The following is a 12707-nucleotide window of genomic DNA, read 5'->3' on the forward strand; positions in this document are numbered from 1 at the left end:
CGTGCAATAAGAGCACAGCTGTCATCATAGGTGACTTTAACTTACATATAGATTGGACTAGCCTAATCAGTAAAAATAATGAGGAGGAGGAATTCCTTGAGTGTTTAAGGGATGGTTATCTGGATCAATATGTCGAGGAACCAACTCGGGAACAGGCTATATTGGACTGGGTACTGTGCAATGAGAAGGGACTAATCAGTAATCTTGTTGTACGGGGACCCTTGGGTCAGAGCGATCATAACATGATCGATTTCTCACTCGAAATGGAGAGCGAAGAAATTGACTCAGAGACTAAGGTCCTGAATTTAAACAAGGGGAATTATGATGCCATGAGACGGGAACTGAGTAGGTCTGATTGGACAACGTTCCTGAGAGGACTGGAGGTAGATAAACAATGGCAAACATTTAAAGATAGAATGACAAAATTGCAAAAATTGTTTATACCAATCTGGCATAAAAGGAAATCTAAAAAGGTGACTCAACCGTGGATAACAGGGGAAATTAGAGACAGCATAAAATCCAAAGATAGGGCGTATAAAATAGCCAAAAAAAGCGCCAGAGCGGAAGATTGGGAACAGTTTAAGATAGAGCAAAGGAGGGCAAAGGGCATGATCAAGAGGGGCAAAATAGCTTACGAAAACAAGCTGGCGGAAAATATAAAAACTAACTCCAAAAGCTTTTATAAATATATCAAAAGGAAAAGACTGGTGAAAACCAAAGTTGGTCCATTGCAGTCAGATACGGGGGAATATATAATGGGAAATAAGGAAATGGCAGATCAACTAAATGCATACTTTGGGTCAGTCTTTACGAAGGAAGACACAAAAAACCTCCCTGGGATATCGGGAAAAATAGGGACATTGGCAAAGGAGGAACTGACGCAAATCAATATCTCTAAGGATATGGTGTTAAGGAAGCTAAAGGGATTGAAGGTGGACAAATCCCCAGGGCCTGATAACATGCATCCTAGGGTACTGAAGGAGGTGGCCCTAGAGATAGCGGATGCACTAAGGATGATTTTTCAGAATTCATTAGACTCGGGAACAGTGCCGATGGATTGGAGGGTAGCTAACGTTACCCCACTATTCAAAAAGGGGGGTAGGGAAAAAGCAGGTAATTACAGACCTGTAAGCCTTACATCAGTTGTGGGCAAAATGCTGGAGTCCATCATTAAGGATGAAATAGCGGAGCACTTAGCAAATGGGGACAGGATAGGACAGAGTCAACATGGATTTACAAAGGGTAAATCGTGCTTGACTAATCTATTGGAATTTTTTGAGGGAGTAACTGGTAGAATAGATGGGGGAGAGCCAGTAGATGTGGTGTACCTGGACTTCCAAAAGGCCTTCGATAAGGTCCCACATAAAAGATTAGCATGGAAAATTGAGGCTCATGGGATAAAGGGGAAAGTTTTGGCGTGGATAGGGAACTGGCTGTCAGATAGAAAACAGAGAGTTGGAATAAACGGCTCATTTTCTGAATGGCAGGCAGTAACAAGTGGGGTACCACAGGGATCTGTCCTGGGCCCCCAGCTGTTCACAATTTACATTAATGACCTGGATCAGGGAGTCGGATGCAGCATTTCCAAATTTGCAGACGACACTAAACTAGGAGGTGGGGTGGGCTCAGAGGAAGAGACCAGGAAGCTCCAGAGCGATTTGGACAGACTGGGCGATTGGGCGGATAAATGGCAGATGCACTATAATGTGGACAAGTGCGAAGTTATCCACCTTGGGTGCAGGAACGGGAGGGCAAATTATTATTTAAATGGCAATAGATTGGGAGAGGGGGAAGTACAGAGAGACCTGGGTGTTCTTGTACACCAGTCACTGAAGGCGAGCATGCAGGTGCAACAGGCGGTCAAGAAGGCAAACGGTATGCTGGCCTTCATAGCAAAAGGGTTAGAATACAGGAACAGGGATACCTTGCTGCAGCTGTACAGGGCACTGGTGAGACCACACCTCGAGTACTGTGTACAGTTTTGGTCGCCTCATCTGAGGAAGGATGTTCTTGCCATGGAGGGGGTGCAGCGGCGATTCACCAGGCTGATACCAGGAATGGCGGGAATGACCTATGAGGAGAGACTATGTAGTTTAGGGATGTACACACTGGAGTTTAGAAGATTGAGAGGGGACCTCATAGAAGTGTATAAAATTCTGACAGGTCTAGACAGACTGGATGCAGAAGGAATGTTTCCCTTGGCGGGTGAAAACAGAACTAGAGGACATAATTTAAGGATAAGGGCTAAACCATTTAGGACAGAGATGAGGGGGAATTTCTTCACTCAGAGAGTGGTGAACCTGTGGAACTCATTGCCACAGAGGGCAGTGTACGCCAGCTCATTAAATATATTTAAGAGGGAATTAGATATATTTCTACGGGCAAAAGGGGTTAAGGGTTACGGAGAGAAGGCGGGGACGGGATACTGAATTAAAGGATCAGCCATGATCTCATTAAATGGCGGAGCAGGCACGAAGGGCCGAATGGCCTACTCCTGCTCCTATCTTCTATGTATCTATGATATCTTGGTTACGTTAGTGACTGAGCGACAGGAGGTGGAGAGTAGTGTGAATGGATATTTTTTTTCTGACTACAGAAATGTATGCAGTGGGGGTCCCCTAGGGGCCGGTATTTTTACCATTGTTGCTTTTGGTTGATATAAATGATGTGGGCTTGGTTATAAAGAGTACAATTTTGAAGTTTTCTAATGACACAAAACTTGGCAACTTAATAAATAGTGAGGAGAACAGTAGTGGTATTCTGGAGCACATAGGCAGACTCGTGAAACTGGCAGAAACATAGGAGGTACAATGTAATGTGGATCAGGGTGAGGCGATGCAATTTGTGAGCAACAACGTGCATAGGGCGTATAATAGAAATAGTTCTATTTAGAGGGGGCGCAACAGCAGAGTAACACAAGAGTACATAATCACAAATCTTTGAGAGTTACAGTGCCAGTGGATGACGCAGTTAAGAAAGCGTATGGGATACTTGGCTTTGTAAATAGGGGCATTGCATACAAAAAAGCAACTCATGCTAAACATTTATAATCATTGTTTAGGCCTCAGCTTGACTACTGCGTGCAATTCTGTGCTGCACACTTTTGTAAGAATGTCTAGGCCTTATAGTGTGCACACTTGAGGATAATAAGGATGATACCATAGATGAGTGACGTTATTTCAGTGGAGGGGTTAGAGACTCTGGGATTTTTCTCCTTAGAAAAAGAAAAGCTGGCATTGTAAGCACTGTAGATGGAAGCATCAAATTCCAAAGCTATAATTATACCACTAATGAACATTGATTTCAATACAGGCAAGTGCACCCTCATCCACTTTGGGCATAAAAATAATAGATCAGAGTAAATTCTAAATTGTGAAATGCTAAAAACAGTGGAGGGCCAAAGAGAATTAGGTGTCCATATACATAGGCTAGTGAAATGTCAGGGACAGGTACAAAAGTTAATTTAAAAAGACTGATTGAATACTGGTCTTTAGTTCAAGTTGACGAGAATACAAGGGGTTGTAAGTCATGCTACAGCTTTACAAGGCCCTGGTTTCACCACACCTGGAGTATTGTGTTCAGTTCTGGGCACCACAACTTAGGAAGGATATATTGGTTTTGGAGGGAGTGCAGCGTAGATTTAGTAGAATGAGACCTGAACTCCAAGTGTTAATTCACCAGAAGAAATTACAAAAACTAGAATTGTATTTCCATGTTTTTGAATATTCGCGGGTGATTTGCTCCAAGTTTTCAAGATATTAAGGGGAACTTTTTGAGTAGATATAGAGAAAATAGTTCCACTGATTAAGGAGTCTAGCACAAGGGTACATAGCCTGAAAATAGAGCCAGGCCTCTCAGGAATGATGTTAAGGAACACTTCTACACACAAAGGGTGGTAGAAGTGTGGAACTCTCATACACAAACTGCAGTTGATGCTAGATCAATAGTTAATCTTAAATCTGGAATTGATAGTCTTCTGTTCAACAAAGTTATTAATGGACATGGAGCAAAGGCAGGTATATGGAGTTAGGTCACAGAGCAGCCATGACCTCATTGAACGGCAGAATAGTCTCGTGGCGCTTAATGGCCTCCTGTTGTCCCTATGTTCCTAGGGTGAGAATTAAGCGGTGAATTAATAAAGATATTAAAACTTATGAAGGGTTTGGATAGAGCAAATTAGGACCCTCTGCCATGTGTGTCAGTAACCAACGGTCACATATTTAAATTATATTGCAAACGAACTCGAGAGTAAAGGAGGAGAAATATTTTCAGACAGCGTGTATATAAATCGGTAACACGCTACCTGAGCGGATGGTGGAAGCAGATTATACCTGAACATTCACAATGCTGTTGAACTTGAACTTGAAGCGGAATAATTCGCAAGATTGACGGAAACAGATGGGGATTGGGATTAAATTGCACAGCGCTCTAAAAGATCTGGCACAGGCAGGAACGGCTGAATGGCCCCTTCTGTGCTGTAACATTTTCTGTTTCTATGATTCCCTGATCCAGCGAAATATAAAATTTCTGATGAAGGGTCATCGAACTGAAACATTAATTCTATTTCTCTCTCCACAGATGCTGCCTGACCATCTGAGTATCGCCAGCATTTTCTGTTATTATTTCAGATTTCCTGCATGCTCAGTGTTTTGCTTTTGTGTAAGAGGATTCTTATGGATGCTCTGCCTTTTCTCGCCAACAGAGGGCGCTAACGGACATTTTAAGCATCTAAAGTTGCAACGAAATACTGGGATAACACGGCAAAACGATTGGAAATGCATCCCAGTATTCTCACCATTTGTGAAATGAGATCATCAGCGCAGTAAATTAAAGCAAAGTGTTTAACTTGGCTCACTGGGTCTCACTCTATCGTCTCTGAGTCAGACGATTCTGGATTCTAGACCCATTCCTAATATTTGATTTCCTAATTTAGGCCGACATCCCAGTGCAATGCTGAGGCAGTTTTGCACTGAGTGAAGTCCCATCCCATGGTAAAGAGGTACTTTTTGCCCTCCCCGAGAAATGGAAAGATGCCTCGAATCTTTCAGAAGAACATGGATGAGTCTCGGATGAGATTCAGTGAATAGGGCCAAAGAGCTTACGCAGTGGCTTTGGTGGGACAGCTGGTGCAATGTGTAGGCCTTAGGGAGGCTTCAGCACGGCTCATGATGTCACAAAGAGGGAGCATGCCATCCACGTGGTTGATTGTGGGCTGCGTTGACCTACTGATTTTAGCTCAGACTTCACACTTTATGTACATATTATATAGCACAGTGAGCCTTCATTCTGGATGGAAATTGGTAGTGGCACTTTTTGATAGATTGAGGAGTTCAAGGATATATTAGAGGATGACTTGACTGGAATGGATAAGTAAATTTGTTAGAATAGGCCTCAGCAGGAACGATGGGTGTGTGGATCAGTAACAAGATGAAGTGGGCGTTGGTGTTTTTGCTCGTATGAAGCGATTGCCAGAGCTCTCGGTGGGCTTTCAGGAGAAAGTTAGTAGAGGCTCAGAGTGTCACTGTGGACTTACGAATAATTCAAGTTTGGAATTGCAGGAGAGTGAGAGGCCAGTGAAGTAGTGAAGTGTTTGGTAAATGGCAGTTGAAGGTGTGGGATTTAATACCAAAGAGGGAAATGAAGAAAATAGAGAGTCAGTAAAATAGGTATGGGACTGGTGACATATTATTCTAAATCTCATCCAGCCTATATCTCGCTCATGCCAGATGTTGGGATTTGGGTTGTTTACAGAACGATCCATTGGTTAGATCCAAATAACTTATCGTGATATTAAGTAGAGCATTTGGCCAGTAAAGCAATTGGAATTGAAGGCAAGCTATTGGCATTGGTAACGAATTGATTAGAAGTTAGGAAATAGAGAGCAGTGATAATGGGTATGTAACCCCATTGGCAGGATGTGACAAGTGGTGTCCCCAGAATTCTGGAATATGTACACATGTTTTAATTGCAATGATCTATGAGTTACAGGAATGAATAAAGATCCATATATCTGATTTCACTGACGACAATAATTAAGGAGGCACTTCAAATACTGGAGATAGCAGCAGATGTTGGGAAGGGATATTGCGAGATTAAGTGAGTGGGCAAATCTCTGGTTGATTGAGTTCAGTGTCGTGGAAGTGTGGGTTCATCCACTTTGCACCTAAACAAGATATCGTTTCCACCTTGAACGATGTGTGCACTTTTGCAACACGCAGCAGCATAAAGATATAGGATCAAATGAACAGCAATAGGCCATTCAGCCCATCGAGCATGTTCCTCCATTCAATTCGATCATGGCTAATCAGTGTCCTATCTCCACCTACCCACCTTAGTTCCTAAACCTCAACACCCATGCTTCACCAAAATCAAACAATCTCAGTTTTGCAATTTCCAATTGACCAGGACCCACCAGATTTTTGGGGGGAAGAGTTCAAGATTTCCAGTAGCCTTTGTGTAAGGATGTGCTTCTGGATGTAATCCTTGAAGCGGCTTGCTCTAATCTTAAGGTTATGCATTCTTGCTCTGGACTCTCCCACCAGAGGAATTTGCTTTACTCTTACTGCCAGATAAAATCATTTAATCATATAAAATAACTCAATGATTTCACCCATTAACCTTCGATACTCGAGGGAATGCAAGCCTAGTCTTAGGAGACTGTCATCGTTATTTAAACCTTTCGCTCCCCTATCATTCTTCTGAATCTGCGCTGCTACCCCTCCAAGGCCAAATTATGCTTCCTGGGGTGCGATGCCCAGAACTGAATGCATTCCTCCAGGCGGGGTCTAACCAGAGCTCTGTGCAGCTGCAACTTAACTTCCCGTGCTTTGTATTCCAGCTCTCTTGTAATAAAGCCGAATAATCCATTAAACCTATTAATTATATTCCTAACTGCGCACTAGATTTTAGTCATGTCTTTACTTTGACAGCTAAATCACTCCACTCCTTCACTTTTACTAGCTTGTCACCAATACAAAAAAATAAAGCAATCTACTTTTTGTTTCCAAATTGGAAGTCATCACACTGTTCAACTTATATTACATCTGCTACAGTTTTCCCACTCACCCATTCTATAAATGGACCTTTAGAACTTTGTACTCACGTGCGCATTATTTACTGTGCCAGCTTACTTAGTTTCGCCAGCAAACTTACATATCTGGCTCCCTATTCATTCATCCAAGTCAGTTATAATTATAGTAAAAAGCTGAGGCCCCAGTAGAGGTTCCCAGATGTCACCATCAGTCACATCCTCCCAATGTGAGTACAGACCAATTACCCCTATTTGTCTCTGACTAGATACCCATTTCCTATCCAAGTCAATATGTTGACTCCAGGTCCATGCACAAGCTATGCGAATGCCCTCTGAAAGTCCAGAAAATTAACATCCATAGATAATCCTTTAACTACCACGTTAGGTACCTCCACAAAATGATAAGCTAGGTTTTTTAGACGTGACATACCCTTTAGAAATGCATGCTGGATCACTCTGATAAGTTCATATCTGTCCAAATGTTCAGTCACTCTGTCCCTAATAATAGATTGTAGTGCCTTCCCACAACTGACGGCAGAATAATGAGCCTATAATTTCCTAGTTTATCTTTCCTTCCCTCTTAAATAAAACAGTTTCTCTGACAGGTTTTCAATCCCATGGGCAAATTCCTCAACCGAGAGAGTTTTGCAAGATCATCAGTAACGCATGAGCAATGTCCTCTCCTACTAATTTTAAACCCCTCGGGTGGCATCCATCGATTCCTGGAAATTGGTCAATTTTTATCTCATTACCTTCTCCAACGTAATTTATTATACTTCCATTGAATCTAGATCCTTGACGTAGAGTTACAACTCTATTAGTTCACCTCTTTACCTTCTATGCTCAAGGGAATAGAAGCCTCGTCTATGGAGCCTGTCAACATAATTTAACACTTTTCGCTCTGTTATCATTCTGGTGAAACTGCGCTGCGCCCCCATCAAGGCCAATACATCCTTCCTTAGGTGCGATGCCAAGAAATGATTGCAGGTACTCCAGATGAGGTCTAACGAGAGCTCTGCTGCAAGTTAAGTTCCACCACTTTGTATTCAAGCTCTCTTGTAATCAAGGCGAACAAGCCAATAAGCCGATTTAATTATACCCCTAACTGTGCAGTACATTTTAGTCATGTCTGCACTTTGAACCCTTCACTTTTCCAAGCTTGGCACCAATAAAAAAATAAACTAATCTAACTGTTTGCTTCCAAAGTGGAAGAATTCACACTGTACGTCTTAAATTCCATCTGCTGCAGTTTTCCCACTCACCCAATCTATCAATGTCCCTTTACAACTTTCTGTGCACGTAGCGTAGTTTCGCCAGCAAACTTAAATATACGGATGTCTATTCCTTCATCCAAGTCAGTTATAAATATAGTGAAACGCTTGGGACGAATTACACAGTCCCAGGGTCATCATTAATCATATCCTGCCAATTTGAGTACAGACCCATTATCCCTACTATCTGTCTCCAACAAAATAACCATTTCCTGTCAAAGTCAATAAGTTGCCTTCAAATGCATGCGCAAGCTATTCGAATGCCTTCTGAAAGTCCATATAAATAACATCCACAGACAGTTTAAATCTAGCACGTTAGGTACCTCCTCAAAGAGATCAACTAGGTTCATTAGACGTGACTTACCCTTTAAAAATCCATGCTGGACCTCTCTGATCAGTTCATATCTGTCCAAATGCTCATTCACTCTGTCCCTAATAATTTATTTTAGTGCATTCCCACAACTGACTGCAGAAAATTGGACCAATAATTTCCCAGTTTATCTCTCCTTCCCTCTTAAATAATGCATTGTCTCTGGCAGGTTTTCAATCCAATGCGCAAATTCCTCAAACGAGAGTTTTGAAAGATCATGACTAAAGCATCGGCATTGTCCTCTCCTATTGTAACCCCCTCGGGTGGCATTCATCGATTCCTGGAAATATGTATATTTTCATCTCATAAGCTACTCCGTGACCAATTATTTTACTTGCCTTGAATCTGTTTCGTTCGCCTAGATTTATTTTAGTTTTCCTTGTATATCTGTCCGAAGTGCCAAAATAAGTGACATCTCTCTCAGTAGCTTCGAATTGACAGCTGCTGTGATGCAGACCTGTATTACTGCCATTACTGTCACAACACGATTGGTTCGAGCAATCAATTCAATTTATACACAAAATTATTCAGTAGTTGCTCAATTTCATTATTTTAGAGTAAAACATATGCACTCACCTTGAGCAACGATCCACTGAGCCCCAATAACCACTAAAAAGAGAAGATATGAATTAGTTATTGGAACACAAACACATTTGAAGGATAAATATACAGACTGATTGTAGTGCATTGTTTTAGGGACCTTTCACTGTGTGCTTCAGTTGGTCACATTGTGGCCATTTTTAGTTCAACTCCCACTCCAGAACATGAACAAATAATGTAGGCAGACACTATATACAAAGAGTTCCCGATTAACCCTACACTATGTGTGAGAAAGTAGATGCTGGTTCCACTCAAAATTACCTGGCATCAGTTTTAATATCCTGCCTTTTGTTATGGATTCATCCACCATAACTGAATAAATTCTACCGAGATGTTCATTTGCATATAACTCCAATAATCCCTGGTAATGAACAAAATGCACTCTTGGGCCTGATGACACCAAACAGCGTGAAAAGTTAACAGATCCATTTTAAGGCTGAATGAAAACGTCACTGAATGAAAGCAGCTGCATGGAGTGTGGGTGCAAACACTGAGGATCTTCACGATCTCCACATGCGGCTACACCACGAAACAGAATTGCAATGGCAGCGCGGGAGCTCCATTATTGAATGGATGGGGGCATTACCGGTGTCAAATGTGTTTGGAGATGTTGGTAATTAAGAGGTTAATGCAGCTCTGTGTTTTTGTAGCATTATTAGTCTGCACCCACTGTGCAGATCAATATCTCAGGGATATGTCAGCTCTTGCATACTGATTGAGGAAATGGAGTTTAAATAAGTAGAACCGCATGGTGTTAGAATTCACTGGAAAAAGGAACTTTAATAGCCAGTTTACTCACTGTCACAATTATCACAATGCAGTTGTTATAAGCATTGTAGAATTAAGAAACATTTAATAACAATAATTAAATAATCTGAAGATATTTCAGGCTGATGTTACCAATGATAACAATTGCTTAGAAATGGAACCTGAGTTTGCAGCTCAGCAACTCTTCACCTCATACAAACAGAAAGTTTACCCCGAAAGTTAAAACAGTGCTTGAGAACCAAGAATGTGTTTAAATGTACTGAATGTAAATACATTGTGACAAACCTTCTGATACGATTTGAAACAAATACATAATTAATACTTTGTAAACTACCGCTATTAGAAGTGCCATAACAGATTACCTCATGCATTAATTTATTAATAAAATGAATTGACTCACTTAAAATATATAAAGACATTTAATAACTCACTTAATTTCTCCTATAAATTAGGGAAGTATTTATGTACACTGTGCAAACCGAATGGGTGAAATTGGAGCACTGAAACTGCATGATGGTAGTTTTGCCAGAGGAGGAAGCAACATGAGGAGAATGACCAATCACATCTTCAATCTTATTGAGCCCCAGAAAGGAAGTTTGACTATCAGTGTTTTACAGGGTATAATATCAAGAGAGCAGGAGAGGGTTTTCATGGGCAAACTGAACACAGAAAGTGCATGTGTCGAACTAGGCGAGAAACTGGATCATACTCAGGATCAGGGCTAGGAGGTGGGAGAGACATAGGGGACAGTTGTGTTGTTGGCCTCGGGAAGCGTGGGGTGCTGCAGAGGCGTCTGAATGGATGGTCTTAATCTTAGAGACTTCCGTTAAGTGGAGAGACTGGAGAATCTGGGATTGTGCTCCTTAGAGAAGAGAAGATTAAGCAGAGGCCTTCAAAAACTAGAAAGGATTTTTATAGAGTAAATGGGGAGAAACTGCTTCCATTGGCAGCAGGATCGCTAACCAGAGGGCATAGATTGAAGCTTATTGGCAATAAAACCAGGAGGGATATTAAGCAATAAATGCAGAGCACAAGTGGAAGCTGCCACAATGTGTTTATTTTTGGACGTCATTCTCCACTCACTGTGCAGTTCATTCTCCCAGTGATATGGTGAAATCTAACATACTGAAGGAGGAAGTGAACTCTTATAATTACAACCAAGTGGTGTTTTAAGTCGTTTTAATCGAACAGTTTGCAGGCAGTTTACTCACTTGCACAAAACCATTATATGGGTGCCGTGGGCATGAAATGAGGAGGAAAATTGAACACCAATATTTAAAGAATTAAAAAATATTTCAGGCAATATTACCACTCTTCCCTCCTTTACGAAGCTCCTTAAAACCTACCTCTTCGACCAAGCTTTTCCTCACCTGCCCTAATATCTCCCTGTATGGCGCAGTAAAAAAATGTTTTATATAACACTGCAGTCAAGCGCCTTGGGACGTTTAACTACATTAATGGTGCTATATAAATATAAGTTGATGTTCTTGTTCTTGTTGACAATGACAGAAAATGTTTAAAAAGGAAACCTGTGGTTCTAGGTCAGCAACACTTCACCTCGAATAAACAGGAATTTAGCTCCTGACAGTAAGATCAGTGCGTCAGAACCAAGACTATGTTGAAACATATTGAATGATAGTACATTGTGGCAGTCTCTCTGATACTATGAAAGCACATAATTAATTCAATTTTCGAATACCATCAAAATTAGAAACATAAAACTACGGATTCTGACAGTACAGGAGGAGGGTATTCGGCCCATCGTGCCTGTGTCGGCTCTGTGAAGGGTCTATCCAATTAGTCTCTCCCATCTGCTCTTTCTCTAGAGCCCAGCATTTATTCATTTGCAAGTATTTCTCCAGTTCCCTTTTGAAAGTTACAATTAGAGATGCAGCAACAGACTGATTCTGAGGCCTTTAGTTATTAATACATTGAATTCAAGCCACTTAAATATATGGAGCAGAAAAGGAATTTAAATTTTAGTAAAGAATGTGAAGAGAAGATCTGATGCTGGAGATCAAAATTATGATTGCTTTTGTTCAGTTAAATCGCTGTATATTGTTTCTACTGGTTGGTGAGGCGGTAACTGGGGGACTGAAATGCTAACCAAAAGAACAAAGGCAGAGGTTGTGAGAGTGTGTGATGCAGAGATATATTAGGACCTGGCTTTCCTTCACATAATACATGACTTAAGTGAAATAGAGACGAATTATTAAATAAAGGTGGGTAGATGTTTGTGGAAATACAGATACCGGGAAGCAAAGGGGAATGGGCTAAAGGTTGAGGTTTAACGCAGGTAAGTGTGAAGTGATGCATTTTGGAAGGAATAAGGAGGATAGACAATATGAGCTGAATTATCAAACTGCACAAGGGCTGCATGAGCAGAGCCCTGGCGTCTCACATACACAATTGTGTATAGGTCTTAGTTGGAGATTAAGCTGTAAATTCTGAGCACAACGAGCATCTGCAGCATTATCATTATTGAAGGACCATAGTCTCCAGCCACTTTGGAGATCTATGTGTCAGTGATATGGAAAACCCAAACACAGTGTAGGAGGAAATGGAATCTAACTTAAAAGTAACGGATGGTGTTTGAATTCACTAGACACCGGGGCTGTTACAATTTATTTTAGCACAGTCTCAAGTATCACGATGCAGGTGTCATCTG

The sequence above is a fragment of the Somniosus microcephalus genome, unplaced genomic scaffold (genome assembly GCF_052327205.1).
Source record: "Somniosus microcephalus isolate GS21.2 unplaced genomic scaffold, FLI_Smic_1.0 unresolved_chr7, whole genome shotgun sequence".
NCBI lineage: Eukaryota > Metazoa > Chordata > Chondrichthyes > Squaliformes > Somniosidae > Somniosus > Somniosus microcephalus.